The sequence below is a fragment of the Cebus imitator genome, unplaced genomic scaffold (assembly GCF_001604975.1).
Source record: "Cebus imitator isolate Cc_AM_T3 unplaced genomic scaffold, Cebus_imitator-1.0 Scaffold302, whole genome shotgun sequence".
NCBI classification, from domain to species: Eukaryota; Metazoa; Chordata; class Mammalia; order Primates; family Cebidae; genus Cebus; species Cebus imitator.
The window spans coordinates 852648-872578 of record NW_016107617.1 but is presented as its reverse complement, the minus strand read 5'-3'; the positions used below and the strand labels follow the sequence as shown (position 1 = coordinate 872578).

Below are 19931 nucleotides of genomic sequence, written 5' to 3'. Positions count from 1 at the left end.
TTGGTGATTGGGTTTCAACGTGTGAATTTTAGGGGATATAAACATTCAGACCACAGCAACTTCTGTGGTTTCATTATTTTCACCTCTGTAAAGTTGGGCTTAAGAGATATAATACTTAGTGCAAAGATTAATCATGAGACTGCATGTTTGAAGTGCCCCCAAAATTACATGGCACATAGAAAACTACCTGCTATTAGGGGTAACTGCTACCCTCTGTTGTAAATAGCAATTATTTTGGTATTTATTTGACTGGTATTTAGTGGTTGGTTGTCTATTTGAAGCCAGGCATTGTACTAGCTGATGAGGAGTCAACTGGTGAACCAAAGCATTGCACCTACCCTCACTGAACTTGGCACTTGGCAAGGAGAATAGATGATAATCTAATGTTCTCTCATGTATAGCATGAAACTACATCTTTGACAATGATAGTATGAGACTCCATTTTAAGGCAGTTTCACCTAAATGAGAGATTAGAAATGGTATCCTGGCAGAAGTGACTCAGGCATTGAGGGATGAAGGATGGAGCAGGATCTAACTTGGGCAAAGGAAAGAAAAGCCATCCACGAGAGAGAATCAAAATCAAAATCACACCCCCCTCCACACACACACCCTGAGCCCTCACACTTTTTAACAATGGAATAGAGAGTAGGAATGCTGTCTACTTCCCCTTGACAATCAGGCTTACTCCTGCCTCCTGTGAGCCCCACTGCCTCCGTTCTGTGTGGCGGGACCTGATCCTATGAGTTGACCTCAGAGCCCTTTAAGATGGTCTCTAGATGGCCCTGTCCTTCTCCATTTCTGAGCTCTCACTAGAGGGCAAGCAGACATGGAAGTGTAGCTGTACCAGGCTGGTGGGGCAGGGAAGTCCCAGGTAAACTCCTACCATACCTGCCAGGTGGAGGTAGCCACACCCCCAGCTGAACACAAAGCTGGGAGGCACTACTGTGCCCTTGGGGTCTCTCCAAAGCACTCCAGATGCTGCAGGCTCACAGACTGCCCGTACTCAGTGGCAGGTTGACAGGTGTGTCAGCAGGGCTCCAACAGCACCTGCCCTTCCAGACCAGAGACATTCCAGCCAGATACGGAGCCGAGAGACACAGTTGCCTCTGAAGATTCAGGACCTGTCCATCTTGAGCTGGGCTGTACAGCTGGAGTGCAGAGCCCCTCCCTGCTCTCACAGCGTGGTCACTGAGGTTGTCTACAGGAACGGGCCCCCAAGCTGGCCTCCTACCATGGGTGGTGGCCCATTTTTCCAGCCTCTTCTTGTATATGTTTCATAAATGGGTCCACCAAGGTCTCTAATATAAAAATTAAAAAATTGCTTGTAGAGCTCAGCTATGGTGAACCTTTGAAGGATGTCTAGAATTGCAGCATGTGGGATGAGGCATGTCTTATAGGCCATGCCAAGAATTAGGGTTTTTAACCTATGAGTGATGAAAATCCATTTGAAGGATTTTAAACAGAAAAGAGTAGGGTTACTGTGACTAGATTAGATTTGCCTTCTGAAGAGACCTCTGTGTCTGGAGGATGAAACCTAGTAGATGTGTGTGGACCAGAATGGAGGGTCTTCTAAGACTCTGGGACTGCATGAGGAATCCACTGTGCTCAATCTCTGGAAGGTAATGGTGCAAAATGAGGAATGTAGGTGGTTATTCTGGGTACTTAGAGGATAAAGTAGATAAGACTTGTCTTGTGTTGGACATAGAAGATGCAAAGGGGAAATGTTGAAAGACACTCCCTAAAATTCTGATTTGCTAAATGGCATATGGAGATGTTGATAGGTCTGGGAGGAAACATCATAATGTAGTTTTGCAGTTTGAATATAATTTGAAATTAATGTTAATTTCAAATTAGAATACCAGTATTTGTCAACTCAAAAACATGTATTGAGCAAGGAAGAAAAGGGAAATAAATTTGCCACGTATTTATCATCCTCCATGTTTTGAGTGCTTTTAGTTTTTCAAGGTTTATCCTCTGGTCAACTTCTAATTCAGACACTGTCCTCATGGATCAATCACATCAAAAAATTATAAAGATTATAAAGATATAGTGACTGGCCTAAGAACATACAATTAATAATAAGGAAGATATGTGTTCTGTTACAAGCTTGTATAAAATAAAAACATACTCCAGTCTTTTCACCATGGAATATTTCCTCTGTAACTACTTTATGAGGGACAAGTGGGGGTCCTGCCCTGCCTCAAGGAATTACAGCGATCTCTTAAGAAGACACTGGTTAGAATTCTACAGTGGAGGTTCACACAAAATGCCCTGGGTCTATAGAGGAGATGGTTTGGGATTGCTCCACACCTTCTGGAGATGACAGACTCTGAATGAGCCAAAGAAAGAGATCCATTTTGGACAGTGTTAAGGATACATGAAGGGGCAGATGTCACCAGGGCCCCTATGGGATAGATAGACACATCAAACAGAGATGGTGGCAAAGGAGAGAGGAAGAAGAAAGAAGCTAAGTAAAGGCATGCTAGTGCTGCTAGAGTTCTTTCCCGTCTTTAGAAACCTAACTTTGCTCATGAAAACTGTAACCGAAACCAAAACAAACATACTTGGCAAGAGTAAAAAACTTAAGCTAATTAATAATCTTCAAATAATGTGTAACTAATATTATTGAAAATAATTCTGAATGGAGGCATGAAAATGTAAATCTCCTCCTTGTTCTCTTAAGCCAGCCTTTTCCAAATAAGACAGGATCACCCCAGAGAACATTAGAGTTGAGCAACATAGGAAGTGTCCCTCAGAGATAGTCATGATCAGTATTAAATCACTGATGTTTTGAATGTCTTGGAGCTCTTTTATTTTCTCCTATCTCTCCTCGAGTGAGAGTGAAGGGAGTGACATTAAAATTAACATAAGCAATACAATTAGTGAAGATGTCGTCACAGATGCAGTAAAACGTGCATAGAAAAGTGGTAACCGCATTTGTTTTTGGAGAAGTTGTTTGCAAAGATGAAAAGAAGGCTATCTTTCCATGGTATGTGACTATGTACCTTGTGAAATCATAGAATGTATGACTTGGATACATCTTTTGAAATCTACTGTTTTTGTAGCATAAAAGGCACCAATATGGCATCAGATGCTTAATACTTGAGCCTGGGTTTGCTCATTCCAAGTTCAGGGGAATAATTCTTACCTTATATAGTTTTTAATGAGGATTAGAGATAGCATGTATTTAATGCCTGACATAGAATGAGTGTTCAATAATTACTGAAAAGCAAATCCTTTTTTGATATAGTATAGTGAAATAAAATGCTGTGGCTAAGTTTTGGTTCTGAAGAAGTTTTTCAAGTAAAACACTGACTTAGTATTTAAAAAGGAAAAAAAAGGAAGAGCCTGTAGATTTGATGTAGTACTTCTAGGTGCAGGAGAATTCTGCAAGTGCAGCAAATTTATCCAGGTGGGAGGGAAGGAAGCAAAATAATAATGGTCCATTATAATGCTCAGAAAGTTTATTTGACCTAGGCCAATGCTAATTTCATTTTTGTCCCAGTATATTTAATAAGACAATTAGAGGTCCACGTATTTTAGTAAATTGTATTCCCTAAAAGTTATCGACATAGTCTTTGCATTAAACTCTTACCATTTTCAAGCTCTAGATTAAGAAACTAATTATAAGCCTTTAATAGTTAAATCCCAGGTGCCAAGTCCTGTGAATATTGCAGTGCCATCCATAAGGCTGAATAACTGTTTGAACTGTTGACATAGTAACTGTTTTGTTAAAAGAAATCTGTAAGGTTATATTCAATCTTTGAAGTAGTCCTCAAGAATTGTGTTCAAATACGGCCATTGAAATCTGGGAAGCTTGTTATTAAAAGCATGACCAGCAAAGTGTTTAATTTTCCTGTGAGAAGATGTCAATTAACCCTAATGGAATTATTTTGGTGTTGATTTTGTTTAATCAAACATCAGAAAATAATTGAGCTCTGAACAAATAGCTTATTATAAAAATATGCAGGTTGGCAAGAAAGATTGGAGAGTGCATTTCAATAATGCACATGTATTAACAGTCACTTTTCTTTTTTCATAAAAATGAACAATTACCAAGGGGCCTAGCACTGAGGGCATCAACAGGATACATGGCCCAAGACAGCTGCTTGGCTTCCCATCCAAGATAAAGTCAGATGTTCTAGAAGCGTGAGCATGCTGAGGATTAAAGGGAAGGGAAACTTTGCTTCTTATTTATCACCTCTCAGGTCTGGAGAAGCACAAATACCAAGGTGTATACCCTACATTTATTTACAAGCACATTATCTACTATTGCTGCCTCCAGGGTGGCCACAAGCATCTTTAAAAGCATAATTTCCCCACTATTTCTCAGCTCTGGGTGCACATATAAGCCACATAGGAAGGTTGGAAACACCAGTGCCTGGGTTCCATCACTGACCAGTAAAATGAACCCTTCTGAGAGAATCTTGGCATGGATGTGTTTCAGAGTCTCCCAATATATTTCTAATACATATCTGGGGGAAAGGAGCATTGCTTTAAGCCATCAACCACTCTACAGTATTATTCCTCAGCCCTGTGAAGGGTATTGAACACAAACAGCTCGACTGTCAAATCTGATTTGTACAAATCAGTGGCCTTACCTAGTACACTGATCTGCTAGGGCTGCCATAACAGAATACCACAGACTTGGTGACTTAAACAGCAAAAATGTATTTTCTCTCAGTTCTAAAGTTTAGATGTCCAACATCAAGGTGCCATCAGCATTGGTATCTGGTGAGGACTCTCCTCTGGGCTTGCAGATGGTCTCCTCATGTCATCCCCACATGGCCTTTTCTGTCTCTTCACCTACTGGATTAGGGCCCCGTTTGTATGAACCGCATTTAAACTTACTTAGCTCCTTAAAGGCAACATGCTCAAATACAGTCATACCGGGGGCTAGGGATTTCACCTATGACTTTGCAGTAGGAGGACACAACTGAATCCATAATCCCCACTATCAGGCTTTACCCTGAATTCCAGAGTTTCAAATAATTGCGAGACACAGGCAAAGTAGGGAGACACACAAGAGTACCATACCTTACCTAAGTGTTTACCTCCTTTTTGGTCTAACCTAGGGTAATAAGTTAGGTCTGTAAGTAATGTATTTGTCTACATACAAAAAAGAACATGCAACCAAGCTACCTTTCTTCTGTTTTTCTGGAGAATGTTCCCATATCCTCCTCACTCCCATTCCCTGTGAAGGAGGATAATGAATTGCCAGCTTATTGCTAATCATATCTTTCCCAATGGCATATGTGACAGTCCTCAGCTCACTTTTATTTCTCTTAATTTTCATGTGGAGTGTTTTATCTTCACCACTGAGCTCTGGACGCACTCTCTGATTTTTGTTTCTCGAACACCTTGCTATTTAAAGTTTGCTCTCCAAACCAACAACATTATCTGGGAGCTTATTAAAAAGGTAGAGTCTCAAGCCCACTCCAGAACAACTGATTCCAAGTGTGCATTTTCACAAGGTTCACAGGAGCTTTGCTGGTGCATTCAAGTTTGAGAAGTACTCTTCTAATACCCAGAGCCTCTCCTGCTTCAGGACCTTTGCACACATGCCCTGTTACTTCCCGTGTTTTCACCTTTCAGATCACAGCTTAAAAATCACCTTTGCTACTTCTCTCATCTTCTACTGGAAAGGTTGCCTTCAGGTAATTTTTTCTATTAGCACATGATTTATTTCCTGCTTAACACTTATTATAATACATCTTATTAATTTGTTATTTTTGCTTTAGCTGTCTCTCCTACTCTAAGTTCCTTGAGGTCAGGAGTCATATCCAATTTGTTCAACAATTGTATCTTAATGGATATCATAAGGCACATACTGCATAGCTGGCTGATAGTTCTTGAATGAATAATGAGCAAATTGTTTTTCCATAATCTGTTGCCTGCCTATGTCTTAGTCTCCAACATTTTCTTCCTTCTTCCTTGCATGCACTTTATATTGAAGTTCAACTGAAACTACTTACAGACCTTCATCCTCATCACCATCTGTGAATCTAGTGTGTTCATGCCTTCTTGCATTTTCTGAAGCTACTCACTGTTTCTGAATGCCTTTTTACCATCTTGCTTCATTAAAGCACTCGTATTCATCCTCAGAGTCTCTGCTGCAACATTCCGGAAAAGGATGCTTAAGGACCAACCAGACCACACTTACATGTTAAAACTACATTAAATTTAGTATGAGTTATAAGCAAATTTCTAGTGTGACACTGAGATCCTATGGAGGGAAAGAAAATAGGTGTTTCTCATACCTGTATTTTTATTTTTAATGCAGTGCATGGAACACAGAAACTGCTCAGTGAGTGGCCTTTGAATTATGAGATAGGAGAATTACAAGGTGAGGTTAGAAAGATGGGATAAAGTCCATTTGTGCCTGCTACAGAACGTTGGCATGGAAGGTCCTTCCAGGACATCGTCGTCCCCTTTTTACCGTAAGCATATTTTTGTTTGAGGAAAAAGCAACTTTTTATATCCCTTTAGTCCTCCAGCAGCCCTGGAAGATAATGGGAATCAGATCAACACTTTATTTGTCTCACTCTGTGAAGTTAACCTAACTTCTCAATGCAAAATATATGCAGATATGCTTGTTTGGTTTAGAAGCCACTTCTCTCTTAGCTTCGTGGACTTAAAGGTTATGAGACACTAAATTCTGTTAAATAGTCTGATTGAATTTTAAATGTATTCATATAAAGTAAACATTAGCATCAATGAACATACATTTCAACAGCCTTCTGCCAAACTCCACAGGGCATGGGACAGAATTCACTGACAGTGGGTGGTGACTTACACAGAAGTGACATGAAGGATACTATAAAGCCTCTTACCCAAATGTGTCATTGCCACATCCCCTGAGCTGGCAACTGAGTTTGAAATTCAAACTACTTGAGTTGTTTCCTTAACTGTTAAAGAACTGATTGCCCAATTCATCTTTGAATAGCACATGCTTTAAAACAACGCTTTTGATTTATGCTTTTTTGTAGGGAGCATTAACCCACTGCCTGATAAGACGGAGGTTGACTTTTTAGTTTTTCTTGCCAGGTGTTCAGTAGGAGGAGGTATTTGGCTCAGTCTTGCTAACTTGAACTGGAGAGAGGGTATGCCAGTCGGCAGGAGGTGCATGAACAAAGACATGGATGCAATGAGCCAGAAAAAAAGCTAAAATCCATGTGAAATGGTAGTTTATTTTCCCCCTTATATTTTTTAAAAAGAAAAATAAAAATACTAGTTTTAATTGACTATTACTGCTTTAAAATACTCTCATATATACAGTCATATTTGGTTTTTCTTTAACTCCATTTTACTGGTGAGGCAATTGACCTCACAGAAGTTAAGTGACTTGATCAAGGTGGTCCAGCTAGAATTGAGAACGTTCACAGCCCAGTTCATGTTTCGTAAGTTCTGCAATGACCCCACAAGTTCCTCTAGCCCGAGAACAAAGAAGGCCTGAAAGTTGATGCTAGAATCCCAACCAAAATATTAGTAAGCAGTATCGCTGTTTTCTACAGGGTTATTGAAGAAAAATAGATTTCACAGAAGGTTGAGAGGTAGATAGGTATAATAGGAAAAAAAAAAAAAAAGAATGGTTTATTCTACACTCAAATGGATTAGAAAGCACTAGATTAAATCAAGAATGCCTCGTTTTTCCTTAATAGCAAAACATCTCAAAGTCTTCTATTTAGGAATATGCATTCTGCCTTGTCTGATGTGTCTGTATTGGATAGAGTGGCTTCTTTTTCTCAAAAGATGATGTTGCAGGGCTAGTATTCATTATAATGAAATGTGAGATAACTACGCTAAATAACCTGTATGAAAACAGTTTCTATCTTTTAGTTCAGAAAAGGGAAACAAGAGATTCAAGACTTACATAAATAGAAAGGAGGGGGGAATAACTGACAAACAAAATAATCAAAAGCCTTTCTTGTCCTAGTAAGCCACTCTTCTCCACTTACCTGGCAGAGAGCATGACTCACCCCAGGTGAGTGGGTGAAAAGCAATTTGCAAGTTGCCTTGAGTGTGAAAACCTAAGATGAATGGCTGAGCTGGTTAGAAAAGAAGATTTAGTTTCAGTGATTTGAGGATTTCTATTGTTCTTGCTTGTATAGTTTGTCATATTTAAAACTAGTCAGATACAAAAGGCTCAAGCACAAAAGAAGAATAACCAGTGTTCAGTGGCATAACAAGAAGACTTTTTTTCCGCTGAGGATTTATCCTTTTATATCCTGATCCTAAAAGTTCTTTCTCAGGATAGAATCTGTCCCAGGTTCCATATTACTTTTCAGCTCTGTAGGGGATTAAACAAAACAGATAATGGCCCCAGTTTTCAAAGTGTAAGTACAGGGAAGAGAAAGAACAGATGAAATGCTAAGAGATTTCAATCAAGGGAAAGGCCATTTCTAGCTTGAAGGCATCAGGAAAGATTTGGGACATTTAAGATAATGGCTGAAGAATTGGGGGGAAAAATGACAGCTGAAAGGTTAAGTATAAATAAAATAATATAAATAGTGACTCTGGTATTAAAGGGAAGCCCAATCACTGCCCTATGCTGTAAGAGGCAGATGATACTGGAGTGGAGGTGCAGGGGTCTGCTTTGGGGCGACATGAACAATCAAATGAAATGTCTGCACTATCTCAGGTGGGAATTGGCGACATTTAAGATTTTAATCCAGGATGTAGTAAACTCACACTTGCTTTCCGAGAAGGCAGTCTGGCAACTTCAGGCAAATAATCATTGTGAGCTGCTGTTTTTAATCACAGATTAACATTAGATAACAACACTGATGTGGTCTCTGACCTCCTGGATATTCAGGTAGAGGGAGATGGACACAGAACTCAACACGCAGATGTTTAATTTAAGATAGCTATTATTATGAAGATAAATAATAGAGTAAAGGAATAAGAAGGAAGGGAAAACCTAACGTGAGAGAGAGAGACAGCAGTTAGGTGGACCCAATAAGGATGATTTTAATAAATGGTCATCACTGGGAACAAAGGAAAAAACGGTTTATGGGAGAAAACAGAAACAAACTTTCACAATCGTTATTCTCTGAAGGGAGCAAGGTATAGAATCAAAGATGACTGTATTGGCACTAGTAATCATTTTAATAGAACTCATCTATGTGTCAGACAATATGCTTCCTTGCATGTCCTTTTTCAATAAGTCTAAGAGGTAATTATTACTGTCTCCATTTCACAGATGGAAAAATGAGGTTTCAAGAGCTTAAATACCTTGGCCAAGGTCACCCTGCTAGGATTTGAACCCATGTTCATCTGATTCTAGTGCTCATGTTATTATCTACTGTAGTCCATCAAGGCAGGCTGATGGGTGTGTGGGGAGATCTGGAGAAAGAAAAGGAAGATGATGTGTTCAGTTTTACATCTCCAGGGTCTGAAAGGCAGTTATGACATTAAATACTGGCATTATTCATCTAGAAGAATTGAAGCTCGAGAGAGAGGAGGACAAGGAATATTCATCTTAAAGTTCTTTGCATGAAATATATTGATCATTGGAGCCATAATATATTTTAACAAAAATTATTTAGGTAACTGCCATGTCTCAGGCATCATGCTGTTCCTTACACATGTCATCTTATTTAGTCTTCCTTCCTAATAAACCAGGAAACTGAGATTCCATATTCTCTACTTGCTTTTGGCTATACTTTCTGGAGGTGGGGGAGCCAGGCTTTGATCCTAGGACCGCCTGGCTTCCTAACTTATACTCTTTTTATTTTGAGCTGTACCTAAGCTTACTGAAGGACAGTGTTCAGAGAAGTCAGGGACTCTTGAAATCATGTTCTGTCCTTGGCCACAGATTGCATGTGACTTGTTTTTCTCCTGCCTCTTAATGTGCTAATTGTATTCATTTGTCCTCTGTCTAGCAATTGAGTGTTCCCTATTTAATTCCCTTCCTTCCCTTAAAAATATGTCAAGGACATTTCAACTGCAAACATTCATTTTATACATAGATACGCATTAAGTGATCAGAAAACTGATGAGATTCACACAAGTAATTATGAATTCTTTCATCATTTCTAATTACACTTAAACTCAAATTTTGAGTAGAGAAAAATCAATTCTAAAAGAGCGGTCAGTCTGTTCTTTCCTTCATGTCATCATTTATCTATTTAATCCAACAATGCTACTGCATCCCTTCCCAGTTATTGAATTTCAATAGTGGATAAAGAGGATAGAGGTTGCACTTCCATGGAGCAGATACACATTAGTTGGGAAAATAAACTTTAATTGAGTTTCATCTGTGGGTAAATACAAATTGTGTTAAGTGCTATGAAAAGGAATCTTTACCAATTAATAAAACAATGTTCATTCCAGTGGGTATAGAGACTTCCGGAACAAAACTTAGGTGAGCCTAAGGGTTACTGAGCAGTATATTGCAGCATAAAAGCCACTGTAGGTGAGGAAACTTCATAGAATTCAGATAAAGCCAGGACAGTGAAGCCAGTTGATGGATGTGTCGGCCAGAGTGTGCATAGTTATATAGGAGGTATAAAAGCAATGAAAAGGAATTGATGATATTAACCAAAAGGATGACATGATTAGACCTGCCAATTAAAAGGACTGTGCTGGATATTGTGCAATAATTGGCTTAGGAGGACCAGCAGGAAAGGGAGGTGAGAAAACTGGACAGAAAGCTTTTGCTGAAGAGGGTGTGGTAGCAAAGATTAGAAAAGATCCTTCAACTCTCTAAGAAACTAACATTTATCTGTTTTGTTCCTGGCAACTCAACCAAGTCCAGAACTTAGTAAGTACTCTATATATAGTTTTTTGGATGATATAAATACTTTATTGCATGACATAAACCTGACATAAGTTGTTGGTAATTTAAACATGTGTGGTTAAGGAAAAGGGAGATACCAAAGATGACACCTAACTGCTGGCTTATGAATAGATAAAGCTACCATGCAATAGGGATTTGTATTTCTGTTTTCTGTGGATCTGAATCAGCTGCTTTTTTTTCCTCTGTAAAGGACCAGATAGTGAATACTTTAGGCTTTTCTGACTATGCATTCCCAACTATTCAATTCTGCCATTGTTATAGCATAAAGGCAGCCATGAATAATGTGTACATCAATGAGTATGGATGTGCTTCAATAAAACTTTGTTTCCAGAAGAGGCAGTGGACATGTTTTGACCCATAGGCCAGTTTGTCAGCCCCTAGGACAGATTATAAGTCCAGTTTTGAACAAATTTAATTAGAAATAAATTGAATATTAGAACCCACCTCATTGTTTCCCATTGAGACATTCATGTGAATTATGTTTACATTATAATATGATTCTTAAATTCAGGCTTTTAAAGAAGTATCTTCAAATGTATTTCATGATTAGAATAAGAAATATCTATCTTTGATTGTTAAATATCTTTTAGTAAACTATCACAGTGGGAGAATAAATAGAAGGTCATTAGAGTTAGCAAATAAATTGTTTTCAAGGAGATGGCTTCTCTACTGGCAGAACTATTAAGCGGTAACTTAAGCTGTGACACTGATTAAAAAAAAGATAGCTAGCTGGTATCAGCGGATACATATTGTTTGGCAATCTGAGTATATGGTATTTTTTAAAAAGGCATAGAAGTTGTTAAAAAAAAAAAAAAAAAAAAACTGAAGATTTCCCATAAGTCTCCCCTGATTCTTCCAGAAAAAAAAAAAAAATTGTGAAATCAAGTAAAATGGGTCTGTTTTACTTAGGGGTATAGAAAGGTTTTACCAAGAGAGACCTAGATTTACTTTTGGGGCCAACTATTCAATTCATCTTGGAGTTTTGAATTCTGCAAGTTTAAGCAAAGAGACTACCTCATAGTTTTTTTTTGTTTGTTTTTGTTTTTGAGGATAATGCAAGCATGAAAACAGTAAATACAGGTTGTTTGGAAAGAACTACAATGAAATCTGTTCTTGATGTATAATTTAACAAACTTGTGTTCCATTAGACTTGATTGTCTGAGGTGGGGAAAAATGTTTCTTACACCCACTCACTTCATTTGTTTACTTTATATGCCCAGCTTCTGTAGGCATTTTAAGTTGTTTAACCGATAACATGAAACTTAAGCTCAGAGACCTTCTGATGACTTATATGCTTATATGCAAGGGTCTATAAAGGCAGGGATGAGAGGGTTTTCAAAATGAATTGAGGATGAAGGCATTCTGGGAACTTCTGCATTTATTTTCCAGTTCCAGTTTGTGTGAGGTCTACATGAGAGCAGTCAGCATTTTTCATCTGGCAGGGGGTCCTGGTTTATGAAAAACAACTCAGGAACATATGTCAAGGTGTTATCTTTAGTTTATATCGGGAACCAAACATCTCATGACCCTGACTTACTTGGGTGATTATTGTGGTCTTCTTGCTTAGTAAGTTATTCATTCACTTCCCTAATTTCTGGTAGCAGGGCTAGCTACGTGCCTGGAATTTCCCTTGATGGGACTCAGAATTTTTCTTTGTTTCCATGCTTGGGAAGCAGGGAGACAGGAAAGCCCCAGAGGGGTCCTTGTGTCATCTCAATAGTGCATCACAGTATCAAGACTTAAGGACCAGATGTATTAGTCTGTTTTCACATTGCTGAATAAAGACATACCCAAGATTGGGCAATTTACAAACTAAAGGGATTTATGGATTTACACTTCCATGTGGCTGTGGAGGTCTCATAATCATGTTCAAAATGGGAAAAGCAAGGAGGGACAAGTCACATCTTACACGGATGTTGTCAGGCAAAGAGAGAGCTTGGGCAGGGGAACTCCTGTTTTTAAAACCATCAGATCTCATGAGACTCATTCATTATCACAAGAACAGTGCAGGAAATAACTGTTTCCATAATTCAGTCACCTTCCACCAAGTTTCTCCCATGACACATGGGAATTGTGGGAGTTACAATTCAAAATGAGATTTGGGTGGACACAGCCAAATCATATCATTCCACCCCTGGCCCTCCCAAATCTTATATTCTTCACATTTCAAAACCAATCATACCTTCCCAACAGTCCCCCAAAGCCTTAAATCATTTCAGCATTAACTAAAAAGTCCACAGACCAATGTCTCATCTGAGACAAGACAAGTTCCTTCTGCTTATGAGCCTGTAAAAAAAATAGTTACTTTCTAGATACAATGGGGGTACAGGCACTGGGAAAATACAGCCACTCTACATGGGAGATATTAGCCAAAACAAGGGTCCCAGGCAAGTCCAAAATCCAGCAGGCAGTCAAATCTTAAAGCTCCAAATGGTCTCCTTTACTCCATGTCTCACATCCAGGTCACACTGATGCAAGAGGTGGGTTCCTATGGCCTTAGGCAGCTCCATCCCTGTGGCTTTGCAGGATATAGCCTCCCTCCTGGCTGCTTTAATGGGCTGGTGTTTAGTGTCTGCTGCTTTTCCAGGCACATGGTACAAGTTGTCAGTGGATCTATCTCTTCTCACAGTTCCGCAAGGTGGTGTCCCAGTGGGGACTCTGTTTGGGGTCTGCCACTCCACATTTCCCATCTGTACTTCTCTAGCAGAGGTTATCCATGAGGGCTTTACCCCTGCAGCAAGCTTCTGTCTGGACATCCAGGAGTTTCCATACATACTCTGAAATCTAGGGAGAGGTTCCCAAACCTCAATTCTTGACTTCTATGCATCCACAGGCTCAATAGTACATGAAAGCTCCTAAGGCTAAGCTCCTCTGAAGCCATGGCCTGAACTGTACCTTGGCCCCTTTAGCCATGGCTGGAAAAGCTGGAACTGCAGGGCACCAAGTCCCTAGGCTGCACACAGCATGGGTTTCTGGGCCTGGCTCACTTTTTCCTCCTAGGCCTCCAGTCCTATGATGGGAGGGTCTACCATGAATAGCTCTCACATGCCCTGGAGACATTTTCCCCATTGTCTTGGGGATTAACATTCGGCTCTTTGTTACATGAATTTCTGCGACTGGCTTGGATTTCTGCTCAGAAAATGGAATTTTCTTTTATATGGCATTGCTAGGGTGCAAATTTTCCGAACTTTTATGATCTGCTTCCCTTATAAAACTGAATGCCTTTAACAGTAACGTCTTGAATGCATTGCTGCTATTTCTTCTGCCGCATACCCGAAATAATCTCTCTCGAGTTCAAAGTTCCACAAATCTCTAGGGCAGGGGCAAAATGCCACAAGCCTCTTTTGTAAAACATTACAAGAGTCACCCTTGCTCCAGTTCCCAACAAGTTTTTCGTCTCCATCTGAGACCTCCTCAGACTGTATTTCATTGTCTGTATCATTATAACATTTTGATCAAAGCCACTCAACAAGTCTCTAGGGAGTTCCAAACTTTCCGACATTTTCCTGTCTTCCTCTCAGCCCTCCAGACTGTTACAACCTCTGCCTATGACCCAGTTCCAAAGTCACTTCCACATTTTTGGGTATCTCTTCAGCACTGCCCCACTCTACTGGTACTAGTTTACTGTTTAGTTTGTTTTCATGCTACCGATAAAGACATACCTAAGACTGGGCAATTTACAAAAGAAAAAGATTTATTGGACTTACAGTTCCACATGGCCAGGGAGGCCTTACAATCATGGCAGAAGGTGAAAGGCAAGGAGGAGCAAGTCATGTCTTACATGGAGGCAGCAGGCAAAGAGAAAGCTTGTGAAGTGAAACTCTCATTTTTAAAACCATCATATTCCATGGGACTCATTCACTATCATGAGAATAGTGCAGGAAAGACCTGCCCCATAATTCAGTCACCTCCCACTGGGTTCCTCCCGTGACACATGGGAATTGTGGCAGTTACAATTCATGATGAGATTTAGGTGGGGACACAGCCAAGCCATATCAGCCAAAGAAAAGTCCTTTTATAGTCACTATTTCACTTAACAGCACAAAGATGTTCTTCTGCATCCCAGCCTTTTGGAGAGCTTAGTTTGGTGGTTCCCAAATTTGCCCACATACTGAAATCACCTGAGAAACTTTGAAACACATAAATGCCTATTATTTACCTCTCAGAGGTTGTGATTTAATTTACCTAGGGTGTAGTACAGGCTCTGGAATTTTATAGATCCCCAAGTAATTCAGATGTGCAACCAAATTTGGAATTACTGCCTCAATTCAAAGTTGAGGCTCAGAAACCTTAGGGAAGTCTTCTCCATCTAGGATCCCCTGGGGCTTTGCAGTGAAATAAAGTTCTGAAACCTTCCATGGATGCCCAGGGTCTACTGCATTTAAAAAAAATTCCAATAATGCTGTGTACAATTTTTTCTTCTTGGAGTATATTTAAAAAAGGATGATTTTTATAATTATAAATTTTGAATAAGTAGAATCTGAATTGGCAATGTTTTTATTGTAATACAGAGTCCCCAATTTACATTCACAGTCTAGTTATGCTACTAATGTTTAAAAATAGGGGTTGAATTTAAAAAGGTCTCAAAGTGCTGCAGAATTTTTTGCCAAGTACTTGCTAACTCCTCTTCCTCACCCCTCACCCCTTCTCACCAGAACAAAAACCTGACTCTTTCCTAGCATTGAAAATTCAACATTCCTATGCATTTTTTCTTAAAAACCTTTTTTTTTTCTTTATATTAGACAGGACAAATGTATCTTAATGAACAAATGCCATTTTACTTTTAAAAAGAAACTTCTTTTTAAAAATTAGCTCATTCTATTAAGGTTCTAACAAGTAAAAATAATATTGCAGAGGATTATGTAATAAAAGCACCAGCCAGGTTGGTCTATGGAGTAAGCTTTGGAAATATGCAAATGGAATTTCACCAAGAAAAATATCCCTGAAGTGACAAAATTTTCTTTTAGAGTGTGTCTTTGTGGGGAAAGGAACAGATCTCTCCTCCATAAAAATGGATGCAATAACAGTGTTTATAACAATTCCATTTCTTTGGTCATTGTGTAAGACAGCAATTAATTTAATTTCTTTTTTAAATTCCAGTGATTATAAGGTCTGCACATTCCCTGTGGAGTAGTTTTGTCTCTCTACTAGAGCCAGACACCATTTTTCCCCCAAGATGTGTGCTAGAAAACTGTAGCTGGTGGTGCTTTTTCTCTGTTGTTGTGTGAGTCTGAAGCAATGGAGTCAAAGCTGATTTTCTGAATTCAGTACTTTACCACACATTTTTCTGAGCATTCTCAGGAGACAAAGACTAGTGTTTCTAAATACATATGATTCTAAATTTCCATTTCTTTCTAGAGTTGCCTACTAACCAGCTAAGAACTTAAATTATTGGTAAATTTTTCTGACCTTCTCAGAAGGTTTGCATGCACCAAATGCAGAAATAAGAGAAAATGTATTTGATAGAATGCTTGACTGCAATTGGTAGGCTGCCCATGGAGAATTGATTAGGCATTAAAGACAGTTTATCATTTCATGTTCAAAATTTTGGGAAACAGTTGTATTAGTGTTGCTTAATTTGGTGATATAATTTTTCTACCAAAGATGTGAATTCTTTTTATCTGTCTTTCTGACTTCTTTATATTTATGCCATCCTCAGCAATATGAGTTTTGTCTCTTAGGCTTGTCTTTTTCTTGTTGCAAATTGGCTACTATAGCTCCAGGCATCATGTTTGCACAAATCAAAGTTCAAAGGCTGAAGGCAGTATGGAAGTAAGTACAAAATAGTCACATGTCAAAACCCTAACCAAAATAGAGTTAGTGAGGACCATAAAAAAGAAGCTGTCATATTTGCATTCCTGAAAACCTTGAATGCCTTGCTCATAGCTTGGAAAAAGCAAGAAGAGCTTCTCACAGGAATTTTCTCTGACCTGTAATATTTCAAGTAAGAACCTCAGATCCGGACCATAGCCTACCAATGACTATCTCCCCCAACGAACTAATAACAACTCCTGCCGTGAATTTCTGAGACCAGTGAGCTTTCTTTCAAATCGATTTGTGTGGGCTTCTTTCCTTTGTCTCAATTTTCCTTGGGTGTGCTGCACAACCTGGGTTACAACCCTTTGGTCTTCTCAAATGAAATATTTTGTTCTAGACAGCCTGTCTGTTGTCTGAGCTTTTATTTTTAAGTTAACAATAACCATATTCGTTCTTTGTTCCTCTTGTTTAAGAATGAAAAACACTTTCCTGGGACTCTACAACAAGCTTATTCTTGCTTTCTTTGACCAGAACTGCATAATTTCTTTTCCTAAACTGTTGATTCACCTATTTATGCAATCTATTTTCCATGTAGAATGTCAATTTTTGGTAGGAGGTGGAGATGTAAAGTTCCGTTCTCTTGCAAAAAGCGGGGATCTCAATAGCTCTTCCCCAGGAGCCACCTATTAAGCAGAACGAAAAACCATAAACTTTGGATATACTAGGAGAATGCATACTTATGGAGGAATGTAAACTTGCATTTTCTAATGAAGAAGATGATAAACATATCTCTTTCTTAATCTTTCTGCACCTTACATCTGGCTTTCCAGCTAACTGAAACACAGTTTTTTTTTTGCAGAGTTCAGGAGAAACTTGAAAGTTGCATTCCTGTTAGCCTTCTTGCAAAGTAAATTGATATTAGACTTGATTTTTTAGAGCGCTAAATAATTATCCTCCTTTAAAATAGATGCCCATGGGCATTTGCAGCTGATTGTTTCTTAGGAAACAAGGCACCATGTCTGTGTGGATGGGTAGAGATATATACAAATGATATACATCACATTAACAAAATTGTCATTTATTGGAGCTTTTAAAGGTTAGTCAGTACCTTCATGGGACAGAGATTATATTTTCAATAATGATTTTTGTTGACAAAGTGAGTAAATTAGAGTTTTGTCCATCTGGAGCAAGAGGAATTTTGTTGGTTTAACATATACAATTAAATTGAGTTGAAATCTGCTCTAAACAAAAATTGAAAACAAATTAAATGATCAGTCAATGTGATGTTTGTGGTTATAGCTCTTGTGTATATTTGGATATGTTGAGAAAAAAAAAAAAAAAGCTGTGCAGCATTGCCAGATATTTTATTTTATTCCAAGAGGGAAAAATAGTGAGTTGGCAGCATTTGAAACTGACTGTAAAGTATTACATTTAATGATAATTTGTTTATATATTGGTATGGGCCATACATTTATTCCTATAGATAAAGTTAATTATGTGGCACATTAGTAGCCACTAGTGTTGAAATCAAGCAATCTCAAGTTTAGCTAATAAAGTGTATTTATCTTTGTTGTTGTTATTGTTAATCTTTCCTGGTAGCCATGAGTAGGACCTTTCATTCTGATGTTTGAAAACACTTGTATTAATACCATGAATTTTTTTAGGCTCCAATGCTTGGAAATTGACATTTGCAAAATTAATGCCTATCTTTCTCTCTTATTATAAGTTATTTCCCTAATTTTATGACTTTGAGATGGCTTCCAGTGACTTATTGCATCAAAAATGATACTGAGAAAGAAAAGATTGTGCTTTATAGTTAGTGATTTATTGGTGCTGACTTGGGTTTTGCGCTTAAGCAAATGAGTTCAAACTGGAGTCATTTGAAACATTCTTGGTTCTCTGGTTGAAGTTTAAATTCAACCATTAGAAGGTTATGCTATTTTACCAAGTTTAACTCCTGAGCCATTTATTTTTCCAAGTTAGCTACATTCAATTAAGAATTTGAATGTAGTTTGCATTCAAGTATTGATGGAAGAATCACTCTCTGTTATGCATTTCATTTGGTATATTTACAGAAAACTGAAATTCCAATATATATTATTTTTCTTTCCCCTTTTTCTCTTAAAATTATGTACTTAAAAAATGTCTGAGACTTTCCAGTAACTTTCTAATTCATTGTTTAGTTCAATTTTATTAAAAATCACATTAACTAGGTATGGGAAAAATCAGCCATAATTGTTAATTGAAATTATTCTGTATAATAACTTGCGACTTAGTACATCTTTTGTAACTTGTGGATACTAATACTATTTCATGAATATATTGCTCAGGACTCTTGGTTGCAAGTAATACAAATGAAGTTCAAAGTATTTTAGTACAGATAAATTTACTGGCTTACATAATGCCATGGTCTAGGAAAATTCTTGCTTCAGACATAGCTATATCCAGGAGCTCAAACAAGCTCACTGGTGATCTTTGTCTTTCCACTCTGCGTTGGCTTCTTTCTGTAATAAACTACTTCTTTTAGCCATCAGCACTAGCCACCTTATACCCTGGAAACTCTCAGTCCAGTGAAAACAAAGATTTTAATCCTGTGTGATCAGAAGAAGTCATGAAATTAAATTCTATGATCTGGGACATAATGATACCATCCCTGACCCAATCTCTGTGGCTAGGAGGTTGGAATGTATCAGTGGTTGACGAATGTGGTCCCTGAACAATCCTCAGCAGCATTGCCTGGGATCTTGTTAGAAATGCATTTTCTCAGGCCACATCCCAGATCTAATGAATCTGAAAATCTGGCAAACTCTATTGTAACAAGTCTACATGATTCTGGTGCACTCTCAATTTTGAGAACCACTACAATATACTAATTGGTTAGACCTGGGTCATGTGCACAACCCAAGAGTTTCAGTGTAAGTTTAACCCCACAGAAAGCCTATAGAAAAGAAATCTGAGGAACTGATACCAGGGAAGAGAAAGAGCAGATGCTGTGCTGACAAAAAGGAGAGATGCCTACTCTAATGAGATTTCCGCCCATTGGTGAGGTTTCCCGTTGTTTCTAATTCCATTATTTCTCAGAACACTGCTGGTTATGTTCCCCTCCAGAAAACCAGTGTTTCAATTAAGCAAATACATTCTCCTCTAGGATAGTCTAAATTTCATCTGCAAATAGGGGATGGCCAACCTTGAAATGTTTCCAGACCATATTATTTTCTTATCAAATACTTCCCAAATTCAGAGGAAATAGACTAATACAATTAAAGCCTTCATTAGTAAGCCCAACTTCTCCCCTGTGATAATAGATTCACATTGCTGCAAAAGTTCTCAGTGAAAATAATGGTAATGCTTACAGAATTTTAGGGAAGGTGAC

General features: G+C 38.4%; 1 protein-coding gene across 3 annotated transcripts in view; it reads left to right on the top strand.

The window, feature by feature from the left end:
* The window catches only part of GRM7 (glutamate metabotropic receptor 7), an 879080-nt gene that overhangs the window by 684450 nt on the left and 174699 nt on the right, over window positions 1-19931 (top strand). The window lies entirely within an intron of this gene.